Genomic DNA, 15,118 nt, shown 5'->3' on the forward strand with positions numbered 1-15,118 from the left:
GATGACATCGTCTTCCGACAACCTGTCGATTAATTCAGAGCGAATCCTTCCAAGTTCTGAAAGACAAATCGAGAGAAATGGAAAATAATATTAAAACAAAACGTCACAACTATTCTCAGATGACCACTAGTGGTGGTAGTGTCGGTTCAAGATGCTACAAAAACCAAACTCATTTCTCAACATCACCTAAACTTCTGTGTGTTCATCTTAATTCACAGCCTACATGAAGTACATATAGTGGACAATATTTAAGGTTTTGGGAGACATTATACAATTGGCTGTCTGGTGCAGTTATCGTAATATTTGATGTTATTTTGTAAGACAAGGAATCAGAATGTATTGTTGGTGTAGATTTATCTTAATACCAGCTGTTCTTAGATTGGACAGTTCTAAAGAGAGAGTAGAAAGAGCAGAAGAGAGCAAGGTTATGAAACTAAACAACTAAGAACCGCCCTCTCCCTCTTTGCTCCCTCGCTCCCTGCGTTTATAATAATAATAATAATAACAATAATAATAATAACAACTAGGACTGCAAGCAGCCCCCGAGGTATTCACAGCCCGCCCACCGCCAACCCCAGCGACCGCCTTATCAAGGGATTCACGTCATGATCCTAGACGCAACTATGCCTCCGATAGGGGCGGGGCTTTCTTCAGCACTGGCCCTTATTTTAGTCCCCAAATCAAACGTCACACACACACACACACACACACACACACACACACACACACACACACACACACACACACACACACACACACACACACACACACACACACACACACACACACACACACACTTCAAAGAAGATGCTGTTTACGTGTGATTCTGGGCCCCTACAGGTGAAGAGGTGCATAATTCTTAACAGCAATTACTTTGATTGACACCGAAACTTCAGCAAAGTAGTTGCTGAAAGAACTTTACACACATAATGAGGGAACTTCATTAACATGTTAAACTCACTGATCCGAGCAGAAGTTGGGGTCAGACCCAGGGTCGGCCATAGTTCAGGGTGCCCCTCCTTCAGATAATCAACCATCAGCCTACTTTTTCTCTCCCCTTTCCTCATCACCGTATCAATGAGACAACGTGCTCTGTCTTTACTGGTCATCTTCCCCTCTACAGTCTTCTTCTCCTGGTCATTCAACACATCCATCTTCCGAAGGTAATACAGGAGACCGATGACATCGTCGTCCGACAACCTCTCGATTAATTCAGAGCGAATCCTTCCAAGTTCTGAAAGACAAATCAAGAGAAATGGAAAATAATATTAAACAAAACGTTACAACCATTCTCAGATGACCACTAGTGGTGGTAGTGTCGGTTCAAGATGCTACAAAAACCAAACTGATTCCTCAACATCACCTAAACTTCTGTGTGTTCATCTTAATTCACAGCCTACATGAAGTACATATAGTGGACAATATCTAAGATTTTGGGTGACATTATACAATTGGCTGTCTGGTGCAGTGATCGTAATATTTGATGTTGTTTTGTAAGACAAGGAATCAGAATGTATTGTTGGTGTAGATTTATCTTAACACCAGCTGTTCTTAGATTGGACAGCTCTAAAGAGAGAGTAGAAAGAGCAGAAGAGAGCAAGGTTATGAAACTAAACAACTAAGAACTGTCCTCTCCCTCTTTGCTCCCTCGCTCCCTGAGTTTATAATAATAATAATAAAACAAATAATAATAATAATAATAATAACAACAACTAGGACTGCAAGCAGCCCCCGAGGTATTCACAGCCCGCCCACCGCCAACCCCAGCGACCGCCTTATCAAGGGATTCACGTCATGATCCTAGACGCAACTATGCCTCCGGTAGGGGCGGGACTTTCTTCAGCACTGGCTCTTATTTTAGTCCCCAAATCAAACGTCACACACACACACACACACACACACACACACACACACACACACACACACACACACACACACACACACACACACACACACACACACACACACACACACACACACACACACACACGCTTAAAAGAAGATGCTGTTTATGTGTGATTCTGGGCCCCTGCAGGTGAAGAGGTGCATTATTCTTAACAGCAATTACTTTGATTGACACCGAAACTTCAGCAAAGTAGTTGCTGAAAGAACTTTACACACATAATGAGGGAACTTCATTAACATGTTAAACTCACTGATCCGAGCAGAAGTTGGGGTCAGACCCAGGGTCCAGTATAGTTCAGGGTGCCTCTCCTTCAGATAATCAACCATCAGGCTTCTTCCTCTCTCCCCTTTCTCCATCACCGTATCAATGAGACAACGTGCTCTGTCTTTACTGGTCATCTTCTCCTCTACAGTCTTCTTCGTCTCGTCATTCAACACATCCATCTTCCTAAGGTAATGCAGGAGAGCGATGACATCGCCGTCCGACAACCTGTCGATTAATTTAGAGCGAATCCATCCATGTTCTGAAAGACAAATCAAGAGAAATGGGAAATAACATTAAAACAAAACGTTACAACTATTCTCAGATGACCACTAGTGGTGGTAGTGTTGGTTCAAGATGCTACAAAAACCAAACGGATTCCTCAACATCACCTAAACTTCTGTGTGTTCATCTTAATCCACAGCCTACATGAAGTACATATAATGGTCAATATTTAAGGTTTTGGGTGACATTATACAATTGGCTGTCTGGTGCAGTTATCGTAATATTTGATATTCTTTTGTAAGACAAGGAATCAGAATGTATTGTTAGTGTAGATTTATCTTAATACCAGCTGTTCTTAGATTTGACAGTTCTAAAGAGAGAGTAGAAAGAGGAGAAGAGAGCAAGGTTATGAAACTAAACAACTAAGAACCGCCCTCTCCCTCTTTGCTCCCTCGCTCCCGGCGTTTATAGTAATAATAATAATAATAACAATAACAACAACAACTAGGACTGCAAGCAGCCCCCGAGGTATTCACAGCCCGCCCACCGCCAACCCCAGCGACCGCCTTATCAAGGGATTCACGTCATGATCCTAGACGCAACTATGCCTCCGATAGGGGCGGGGCTTTCTTCAGCACTGGCTCTTATTTTAGTCCCCAAATCAAACATCACACACACACACACACACACACACACACACACACACACACACACACACACACACACACACACACACACACACACACACACACACACACACACACACACACACACACACACATTGAAATCAGCCAATTTTATTGAAGGCCACATTTCCGCTATACAAGTTAAAAAAAATGCATGACCTATTTTGACCAAAGGGGGGCCTGAGAAAAATTAAGTTGGGGAACCACAGGCTGTCTGCCTCCTGCTGCCAAAGCAGAACCCAATTTAAATTCATTAGGTTCAGTTGTGCTTTGGAACCCGCAACATTTTAGATTTGGTGTTTGAGTCGATATGTTTGAGTCTGAATTTTTAAAAGTGTAATAACGGATAGTAGGACAACACATGTGTCGGCTGGAACAGATTACCTTTGCACTATCATGCTCCTCAATAGTTAGCTAGCGTATCTCCTGGTCTTTTAAACCACCTTGATTCTTTAGCGGATCTTTTTTGGAGAAATAATCCATTGTGTCAGGGTTTTAACACCTGCTCTTGCAACCATTGATCAACATTGAATCCCTGCATGATAACTTAATGAAGACTTAAGTCATGTGTTTATGACATATGTTCTAGAGTAGGCATAGGTTTACAGTCTGTATCCCAGAACATCCATCAGGTATTCCAGAGAGCACCTTTTGCAGTCTTTGCCCTCATAATTTGGGAAACACAGGCTGGCTTCCTATTGCTGCAAAAGGCCTGACACCTAGGTCAGCAACAGGGGGATTAGGACTCAATAGCCCGACTCAGGAGGCAAAAATCTGTGTTGAAAGAATGGCCATTACTAGGAGATAGGTCGGTACACAGGAAAACAATTGGAGATCAGGCAAATCCGGCAGGGAGAAGGCAAAGACGTAGTCTTGCTGGGTAAGAGCGTGGTGGCTGGTAGCGGCCCCGGGGGGCAGCCGGGGGGGCTCTAGGCCTGCCAGGAGCGGAGACACTCCTGTGAAGACCCGACAGCTGCAGGTTGGTTTGCCTAGCTTGGGCAGCTCGCTCCAGCGTCTCCAGGGCAACTGACCCAAACAGCTCCCCCGGCACCACTGGCACGGCTCTAAGGGCCTTCCTGCACGCCTCCGTCAGGGGCGACTGAGCCAACCAAACCTGGCGGCGAGTCTGGACCAGGGTGGACATAACACGCCCCAATTCCCTGGACATGAGGGCAAAGGCCTGTAGGGACGCGTCGCTCAGGTCCTGTGTAGACGGCTCAACTGCAGCTTGTTGCAGCGAGGTCGAGAGCGCCAGCATTAGGTGGGAGAGGGAGTTGCCAATCCGCCCCATACGTGCTGCTGCGTCATAGGCCTTCGAAAGCAGGTCGTCTGTGACCCTGCACTGGGGCGAGGACACCTGGCATCCGGCCGCAAGGCCTGATCGGGGGTTAGAATGAGGGAGGCAATGGCGGGCTCAACGGGTGGCATGCAACCCAAACCATACTGCGCTGGATCCCGCATGGCAGCCAAGGCCCGAGCACTGGAAGAAGGACGGGGGAGAGCCTTGGCGTCCTTCCAGCAGAGGTGTAGCTCCTTTAAATACTCCTCCGAAGGAGGGACAGAGAAAGGGGCTGTGGCAGGGCTGCGCCTGAAAAAGGCGCTAGGCTGGGCCAAGTCTGCCTGAGGAGCATCGAGCCCCAGGCGAGCCAGGGCCGTACGGATGACGGCCCCGATGGGGTTACCCTCTGTGCTGTGCCCAGAGCTCTGAGCAGAGGAGCGGGAGGCCTCCCCAAAAGCGTTTGAGGCTTCCTCCCCCGTGACACCCTCACTGAAGAGGTTGGCTGATGCCGCCAGCGACAGGACATCGTCCGTCCCCGGCACATCCCCCAAGGAAGGGTCAGGCCGGATGTCAGCCACCGCGCCACCTGCCCCAGGTTGCAGGGTCAGGAGGAGTTCCTGTATCCTCTCCATATCGGACGACAAGCGATCCACCTTGGATGCTAGCTCGTCCCTAGCCCTTTTCCTGGGGGGGGGCCTGCTCTACCCCGACGCCAAGAATGGCCGGGCTGAGCAGGAGGAAGTGGCGCCATTGATGGTAGGTCGACAGCTGCCGGATGTTCCACCGCTGCGAGCCTAGCCAGCCTGAGTGCCAAGGGCATGGAGCCGCAGTTCATACAGGCCCTCCACTCAAATATACAGCAGTGTTCTCGGGAGAGGACGCGAGAGCGCTGCCTTCACCGGTAAGTGACTGAAAAGAAACAAACAAGTGTTACAGGGAGAGGGCGCGAGAGCGCTGCCTTCACCGGTAAGTGACTGAAAAATAAACCCCAACAGTGGTACAGGGAGAGGGCGCGAAAGCGCTGCCTTCACCGGTAAGTGACCGAAAGAAATAAACAACAGTGTTACAGGGAGAGGACGCGAGAACGCTGCCTTCACCGGTAAGGGACTGACTGGAAAAACTTTTACCAAATAAATTTGGTAACCCAGAACACAGCCGAGCTGTTTCTATAAGGGAGCTATCAGTAGCGAAATTAATCCCAGTAGTGAAAAAATAATCCCAGCAGTGTTGCCGGGAGAGGACGCGAGAGCGCTGCCTTCACCGGTAAGTGACTGAAACTAAACAAAAACTTGGAAGCTTCTACTCAAGGGAAGCCTTTCAGCGCTGTACAGACCAACAGCCCCTGGAGGACGAGTTCACCCGTTGCTCCGACCCTTGGTCGCGAGGCTGCACACAGTCTGGAGCGCGATCCTTTTCAAAAAGCGAATACGCTATCCGCAAGCGGTACTACAACATGCGTCTTTGCGAGAAGATGAAAGGAACAAATCCTCTGTCGACACCGGGCTATATAGCCAATCCGGTGTCACGAGGGTCACATGTGACCTTGTTGGTATAGGTACTCGAACTGCGCATGCGCGAGACGGATAAATCCAGTGCTTAATGCACCGCCTCTAGTCATGCAATTGGCGTGTCGGCACCATTTACGGTTTGGGCTGTGGTACCACTTCTAGGGGGAAATAATAATAATAGGAAGAAAAATCCTTACAAAAACAATAGGGATCCAACCTGTTGGCTTGGACCCCTAATAAAAATCCTTACAAAAACAATAGGGATCCAACCTGTTGGCTTGGACCCCTAATAAAAATTAAAATAAGGTGTTTAAAGTGCTTCACTGAGCTGAAATTGAACATTTCGAACTAAACCATTAAGCAAAATAAAACTTTTTTTGTGCTTAAAGTATTACACAATTAAAATGTTGACCGGTCTCCCTTTGCGCAAAATGCGGCTGTAGACGATCACACACTCTTTGGTAGAGACGTCTGTGTCGCCGTCAATCATGAAGGACATGTAGGCCTATGTGGCGTTTCCGACGTCCGCAGCTGTCTTTTGCTTTCAGGTGTCGCCTATTACTGCAATGAATTGTGCACATGCCATCTCATTGCTATACGTTGGGTTGACGTTTAATCCATTTTTCTTCATGAGAATAATTTCGGATTTAAATTTGGTGAATGGAAACTCCTCTTTGGCAATGTTGTATGCAACATTAAATTAGATCATTTTCAATTCCTTAGAGAACCTTATTGTTACTGCCTGTCGCTGAAATGCAGCTTGGAGAGGGGCCACTTTCTCTACACACTTGTCACGTCATGTTGGGTTATTTAGACAGCTTTTTTAATGTTTCGATACGAAACGTTGTTGACCCGCATACAAATGCACTATTACCGGCCATATTCTGACCCCACTCCTGACAGTAAATCTGTACATCGTTTGGTTGATGTGTCCCCAATCTCTTCACTTCCAATTATCCTCCAAAGACATTAAAGAAAACCGATTAGAAAGTAAATAATCCACTTCGTTCATTTTCATGCTAACGCCCGCCATACTGCACTTGCGCTACTGTGCTGTGATTGGTCGAAGGTCAATGTACTGTAGCTACGGTGCTAGGTCAGCCTTTGGGCTAAACTAATTTAGCCCAAATGGGAAGCATATGAAGGGGGCGTGTCAGGGCACCTGTCAATCAAACGTCAATGGAAGCTTACGCTACTGCGCTTGGGCTAAATGAAATTAGCCCAAATGGGGGCGTGTCACGACACCTGTCAATCACAAAAAATGGCCGCTTACGCTACTGTGCTTGGGCTGAATGACTTTAGCCCAAATAGGAAGCATATGAAGGGGGCGTGTCACGATACCTGTCAATCAAAATTTAATGGAAGCTTACGCTACTCCGCTTGGGCTGAATACATTTAGCCCATTCACAGGAAAAAACCGAAGATATGTCATATATCCTGGGTTTTTCTGTCACTTTTTGGTGCTGTTGCTGCTTTAGGTTCTACCAAAATTTAAAACAATATGTTCTGAGGTTTTTAATAATATTTTTTAATTTTTACTGTAGAAGGTAGGGAGGGCTTAGCCCTGTTAGCCCATTTATACCAGCCGTTCCTGATAGTTAGACTTAGTCAAGTGAGATAGGGTCGGTGAGGGGTTCTGTCTTGGGCCAGCTCGGTCAAACGTTGTCCGTTTTCTGTGCTCTTGATGTACCCTTTATCAGCAATGTTTGGAGTTCTACTATTTTGCCCACTGTTTTAAGTACAGGTACGTAGGTATGTACTGCTATGCATTTATAAGGTGTAAAACCAATCTGTACCTAGACTATACAGCAAAAGTACTTAATATTATAGTCTTACACCAACTGTAGTAGGCTGGGCTACAACTGTGATTGTTTGTTAATAATTCTAAAAACCCACCGACAGGCATAGCCTACAGCAAAATGGCAGAAGCCATTGGGATGGATATGCAAAGTTTCAGTATGACAGAGGAAATCTATTTGTCAGTGGTGTTTCACAAAGAGCTAGAGTCAACAGTAAAGCTTTATTTCCGATGAATTGGATGTTTAAGAGACCAAGTTGAATGAGTTTGAGATAGGGGAGATTCTGTTTGGGTGGGCTCGCTCAGGGTGTGATTCCGGAGGGGCAGGGGGAGAAGGACGTGTGGCCATTCACCACATTGTTTTTGTTTGCGAACGTGACCTTGTCCGTCAAGGATTACTGAAAGCAGTTTGCTTATTTGTTCCATTTTATATACTCACATTATTCCTGCACTTTTGAGGGTGTATCTTCATTGTTAAAGTAGTTATTCTCGCTAGCATATGCTGTTTAATACTCAGTGAAAATGGTGAGGCTGGATATTTCAGACTTGAGCATTGAACTCCCGTAGGCTCCGGTTCCCTAGTCTGCCATTCAGGCATCGAACACAGTCTGATTTTACCACTTACAACAGATCTGCTTTTTACCCAATTTATTTAATATATTTGCTGCTGACTGTCATTTGCACTATTCTATCTTGTTATGATATGTATTTGTATGCTTCATTGTAATGTTATTCAACATGTTGTTTGTACGTTAGTTCAATGGAAAGCCAAACAAAAATCCACCAAAGTAGATAATGAAGTATATCTTTTGTCTGAAAGCAGTACATTGAAAAGTTATGGTGTAGCCTACTGATGGTCTCATTAGTAAAGCCCCCACAAGCAGCAACATGTTTGGATCCCCTTCCACCATGTTGTAGGAGGCTTCTGATGGATGGGCAGGGTTGATCATACCATCAATATATCAGACTTATTCATTACATAGCAGTTATGTTATTGTTGTTATATGATATACTTTCTATCTGGTGAGCAAACCATGACATAGAGGGTTATGCAGGTAGACTAAATACTCCTAAAACTCTTCAGAGACTTCAACTCACCAAGCTCAGAGTCGGCCATGCTCTCAATTCCGCTGGTATTGCCCTCCAGCTAGTTTTTGTGTGATTGTTTGATGTTTGATTGTTTGATTTTATGTTTTAAATTTGATATATTTAAGTTGAATGTTGCAGGACAAAATATGATGCATGAGGGTTTTATTATAGACGTGTTGGAGCTATTCAGTTATACGATTTAATTATAAAACATTTATTTAGTTTGTTTGCTTAATATATATATTTGCTTAAATAATATGATTATTTTATATTTATTTGCTTGTTTGTATTATAAATTAAAGTTAATTGAAATGATGGGGCAGCTGTGGCGCACCGGGTGTCTAACCTATAGATAGAGGTAGGAGGGCATGGGTAAGACAGGCACTGGGAAGGGTCATGGTTCTTTACCAGCTGTACCAGAGAGACCAAGGAGATGAGGCGACAGGTTCCCAGTCAGGCACATTTGTTTTGTTTGCTTGTAACACCGGAAAATAAACTTGCAGAAACCCCAAAATCCCGACCGAACACTTGACTCTTTACCCACACTGCGTAAGATTCGTCCCCCTGGTGCCTCAGTGGCAATTTTCATTACGTTGCTTAGTTTGATTTCTTTATATTCCAGTTATTGTTTTATTGAGGAGGACAAATCACCACTACAGACGGGTTACATGGTTTTTTTAACCTATGAATTTAGATTGCATCAGAGGCCAGGAGGGTTTTTAGTAGTACAGCCAGTTAAGAGTGCTTCATTGTGCTACTTTTACATCTTCACTTCTTTTGTAGTATGAAATTACAGTGTGTTCCCTGTTTCTTTTGTCATCTAGAACCACACACACACACACACACACACACACACACACACACACACACACACACACACACACACACACACACACACACACACACACACACACACACACACACACACACACACACACACACACACACACACAGCCAGCTTTATTGAAGGCCACATTTCCGCTATACAAGTTAAAAAAAATGCATGACCTATTTTGACCAAAGGGGGGCCTGACAAATTAAGTTGGGGAACCACAGGCTGGCTGCCTCCTGCTGCCAAAGCAGAACCCAATTTACATTCATTAGGTTCAGTTGTGCTTTGGAACCCGCAACATTTTAGATTTGGTGTTTGAGCCGATATGTTTGATATGTTTGAGTCTGAATTTTTAAAAGTGTAATAACGGATAGTAGGACAACACATGTGTCGGCTGGAACAGATTACCTTCGCACTATCATGCTCCTCAATAGTTAGCTAGCGTATCTCCTGGTCTTTTAAACCACCTTGATTCTTTAGCGGATCTTTTTTGACAACAACTTTTTTTTTAATCCCTGCATGATAACTTAATGAAGACTTAAGTCATGTGTTTATGACATATGTTCTAGAGTAGGCATAGGTTTACAGTCTGTATCCAGAACACCCAACAGGTATTCCAGAGAGCACCTTTTGCCGTCTTTGCCCTCATAATTTGGGAGCTTCCTATTGCTGCAAAAGGCCTGACACCTAGGTCAGCAACAGGGGGATTAGGACTCAATAGCCCGACTCAGGAGGCAAAAATCTGTGTTGAAAGAATGGTCATTACTGGGAGATAGGTCGGTACACAAGAAAACAATTGGAGATCAGGCAAATCCGGCAGGGAGAAGGCAAAGACGTAGTCGGGAGTAAACGGGCAGGATTCAGAAAACCGGGAACCGTAAATTTCACTCGAAAATGCTTGAAACAAAGAACAAAGACGCACTGGCAAAGAGGAAGGAAAACATGGGAGGGGAATATTAAAGAGGGACAGGTGAGATAATTAAGGTGAGGGAGGACAATCAGAGATGAGAGAAACGTAAGGACAGGGAGTGAAGTAATCAACGTAGAGGGTGAGACCCGAACCCTGACCCAATTTAATGCATCAGGTCAAATTTGAGATTCCGTGTTCAGGACCATGATTCAAAAGATTAATTTGAGTGACTATTTCACTTCTATGTTAAATTTAACTCACCCATGTAGAATTCGCCACTCTCCTTTTCGAGTGACGGAGGTGAGGACGGCTGCCCAGACCCACTCCCGGTCTCCCCCTGCATATATTCACTTCCAAATCCTGAAAAATGGTAATATATATATATATATTTTAATACGACATTTCTCTATGAAGCTCCTCTACAAAGTTCTACAACTTAACATCTGAAGCCCACAGATTGAGACCTTGAGTCAACGGGTGAGCAGATAAGGAGTCAATGGAGGAGTCATAATACTGGAGTGATGCCTTCATTGTGGAAAGGATCCCTACAGAGAAATAAAACTTGTTTCTCTACCTTTCTTCATCAAGTGATAACATAGATCACTATGTTAAGGATAAGACAAATCACCACGTTTGAAAACAAAAAGAGGTGGTTTTAGGTTCACTGGCTCAAAGTATATAGCCTACAACAACACACAAAGTATTGTGGCGACTCCTACCCCCCGGGGAGTCTGGGTATTCAGAATGTTTGGGGAAGAGGGGTTTTGGATAACTTGTTCTGTTATTAGTTTAAGTGGGGTTAACGGGTTTGGGGTCTTTATTGTTTGTGTGTTAATTGTGATGTGTAGTGTGATCGGGACCATTAGTGAGAGTGTTGTTTGTGTTGGTGAGGTGTGCCGTGTTTTCTGTTATGTGGGGGTGTTAAATAAAGGCAGCTCTCGGGGTCGTGCGGTGTATCGGGCACGAGAGTTGCGTCATCGCTTAACCTGGGCTCCCGTCTCGTCCTTCCCGCACTGCTCGCCACAGTATAGTGTTGTGGAGTTGGACAAGTCACGAAACAGAGATCAGTGTGAAAGTGAGTGAACTTCGGATACCACAGACAGTGAGGAGATAAACATAAAATATATTGATAAAGTATGTATGTAATTTATCTAATATCTGTATCCAATCCACTATAATTATATTATCATATTTTGTATTATATTATATACTATATTATATCATCATATTTTCATACTGTTCATAGATACCGTACTGTCCATCTATGCTGCTCATACCTCGTCAACTTTTTTGCTGCTGTATACTCTTCTTGACCGTTTACACTACTCTTGCACTATCCCATATTATTTAAACTAATATTGCACAACATGAAAATCATTTTGAAACTGCACCTTAACCGCTCTTTTGCACTTCTGTTTAGATCTCCAGCCACATTTAGTTGTCTCTGTACTCTGTACTCTGCACAGAGTACCGAGTACTCTGACAATAAAGTTGAATCTGAATCTAAACATGATCTACAGGAATAACATCAGTAGTCTACAGAACACAAGGACAGTGGATCTGAACTCAGTCCACATTTAGTATTGTCCAATAGCACAGACCGACCACTACAGTAGGCCCTGCAACTAAACCCTGACCACAATGATCGATCGCAATACTTCTGAAAACAAAGGCGCATATCGCAGCGTACATATAGGGTAACGTTACACCAACATGCACAAAAATACAAAAGTTACTTTAAGACATCTCTGCTTACCTGCCATATTTTCGCCTTTCGACTTCACGTAGGCCTACGCTCCGTGAGGTCGTTCGGATGCAATATGAACCAATGTCAATCTACTTTCGTTTTTACGTCAAACTTCCTCTTTCTTGCAGAGGCGGGGTGAGCGGCTCCTTCCCGTGACGTCATTCCCCGTCTGTTGCAGAGCGCTTCTCTTGCGGCTCTGCTGTCTCGGCGCTCGAGGTCTCTGCACTTCAAATGAGACTGGGGGTCGCTGTTTTTTTTCACGCACGCACGCACGCACGCACGCACGTACACTTTCAGTGCGCAAACTCAGCATCAAGATGAATTGTGAGGGGTGCAAAGTGTATTTTTTTCCTTTCTTTGTTCGTTACCTCAAGGCACAACATGGGGAAGGGCGCCCGGCAAATATGTAATATTATTTGTATGATATGTTTTTTCCTTTGAGACCGACCAGCGCCCACCATCAGGTGGCGACCGCCTCCATGGCCTCCATACCTTCTGCCGGCGGCGCTGTTAGTGGTCAACAGGTTCACATGAGGACCGCCTTACGCCGGGATTCCACAAGACGCGTTACGGCCGCGTTAGGCCCCGTGCACGCCTTCCCACGTCCGTTGACTGACGGAGGTAGTGGGCAACCCTACATGCCCACTGCACCGTTAGTCAACGGACGTGGGAAGGCGTGGCTGACGGATGTGGGAGTAGTCTTTGCAGAGGCATCCGTCAGCCAATCAAATCGGTTCGCCGGGTTCTTCCTGCTTCTTCCTGCTTGTTGCGATGCAAGATGACCCGCTTTCCCGCTTTCCAGTATCGTCAGATGAACTGTATAAACACACACACATACACACACACAACACACACACACACACACACACGCACGGCATGCGTCAAAATAGAAATGTATTTGATGCAGCATCAAGCCAGCAAACCATTCATTACAACGATGTCCTCATCCTCATTTAACCCTCCAACCACATTGGTCAGCCGACTATCAGGCTGATCTTGCGTTCAGCACAGCCACAGCGCTTGGTTCGTGTTACTTGGACAGGGTCTGCCAAAGCTAGCTCAGAGTAAACACATCCATCAAGCTACCATCAGCCTGCATTATTGATTACTCAATAAGTCCAGGTGTGTACACTCCCATTAGGCCTAGCTAGAAATGCACTTTTTAATGTATCACAATATCTATCAACTGATCTACTTGTTAATTCAAATACTTGCCTACAAGAATCCATTTCATGTATGGGAGACCTTCAAAGAGATGATAGAATACATTATTGTGCTTCGTTCTACCTAGCCTATAGGCAAGGAACAAATCAAACCGCTGGTTGACTCGCTACAGACGGACTACTGGAACCAGCAATAGAAGGCCTACGTCACAATAGGCCCACAGTTATTAAGTACAAAAAACACACACTGTTGCGGAGTTGGTAAAGTTACAAACCGTGCCGTGGAAGGTGAGTGAACTCCTGATATCACAGACAGTGAGGACATAAACATGAACTACAGGAGTCACACCAGGAGTCTACAGAACACAAGAACAGTGGATCTGAACTCTTTACACATTTAGTAATTTCCATTAGAATAGCACAGTATAGAGCGACCACTATTGTAGGACCTATAACTAAACTCTGGTCACTGACGCTTCGCAATACTGAGAGACCAATGTGCACATCATAATCATTCACTAATGATGAGTCTAAATTATAAAAAGTCCAAAGGTTGTTTGATAGAAACTCTGCTTATCAACCATCGTTTCCAGTCAACGTAGGCTACGTGACAGACTAACCCTATCAATCTACTTTTAATTTTTTTTATCAGTTAGTATGCTCTCTTTTCAAAAACAGGTTCACACAAAGGTTACCCAGGGCCTCTTTCGTGTCTGAGAAGGCCTTGACCATCTCCTCCCACCAGGCCAGGGCCTCCTGAGCAGCAGACCTTTACCTCTACAGGGCCGACCCGAGGTCAGCGTGACCATCTCCTCCCACCAGGCCAGGGCCTCCTGAGCAGCAGACCTTTACCTCTACAGAGCTGACCCGAGGTCAGCGTGACCATCTCCTCCCACCAGGCCAGGGCCTCCTGAGCAGCAGACCTTTACCTCTACAGGGCTGACCCGAGGTCAGCGTGACCATCTCCTCCCACCAGGCCAGGGCCTCCTGAGCAGCAGACCTTTACCTCTACAGGGCCGACCCGAGGTCAGCGGCGCCAGGGACCAACTGGTGTAGGAGCTCACCATCCCTGGGATTCCCGGAGAGCCCTGGTCGTGGAGGTTGAGAGAAATCTGCCCCCGCAGCCACCTTGGAAGGCAGCGGACCAGCTCCGTCCCAGCTGGTGTGATGCCCCAGGAAGTGGACGGACGACCGGCCGAACTGGCCCTTGGCCGGCCTCACAATGAGGCCGTGCTGGTTGAGGCGTTCTAAAAGGATCCGTGGGTGGGGCAGGTAGACGAAAAGGAAGGGGAGGTCCTTCAGACGGAATCCATCAGATGCTGGAAAGCTTGTGCGGCGTTTTAAGACTGAAGGGCCAATGCAGGACCTCGAAGCCTGAACAGAGTGATGACTGCGGTTTTAGGGATATCGTGTTGACCAACCAGTACATGGTGACGGCCCCGGACCAGGTCTGCCTTAGAGAACACCACCTGTCCAGCCAGCCGGGACAAAGGATCCTGGATATGAGGGACTGGACTCGGGTCTGGGATGGTTGAGCCGTTGAGACGGCGGTAGTCGCCACATGGCCGGTAGCCTCAGTCTGATCTGGGCACCACGGGCAGGGGAGAAGTTCAAGTTGAAGTCCAAAAGCTTTATTTGTCCAACATGTTGCCATATTAGAAAACATTGTCTTTGATTGAAGGCAGTCTGTTCTCCCTAATTGTGTGTATGTAGT

At 45.7% G+C, this 15,118-nt stretch overlaps 1 protein-coding gene and 1 long non-coding RNA gene across 2 annotated transcripts in view; both read right to left on the reverse strand.

Moving 5' to 3' along the window:
* LOC132473959 (uncharacterized) overlaps window positions 1-15,118 on the reverse strand; it is a 121,269-nt gene that overhangs the window by 43,500 nt on the left and 62,651 nt on the right. The window lies entirely within an intron of this gene.
* On the reverse strand, window positions 984-12,749 carry LOC132473969 (uncharacterized). Its single transcript, XR_009529526.1, has 3 exons — window positions 12,251-12,749; window positions 10,756-10,854; window positions 984-1,234 (listed from the first exon to the last, which is right to left on the reverse strand). It is a non-coding gene; the product is annotated as an uncharacterized LOC132473969 (long non-coding RNA).

This window comes from Gadus macrocephalus, chromosome 16 (genome assembly GCF_031168955.1).
Source record: "Gadus macrocephalus chromosome 16, ASM3116895v1".
Taxonomy (NCBI): domain Eukaryota; kingdom Metazoa; phylum Chordata; class Actinopteri; order Gadiformes; family Gadidae; genus Gadus; species Gadus macrocephalus.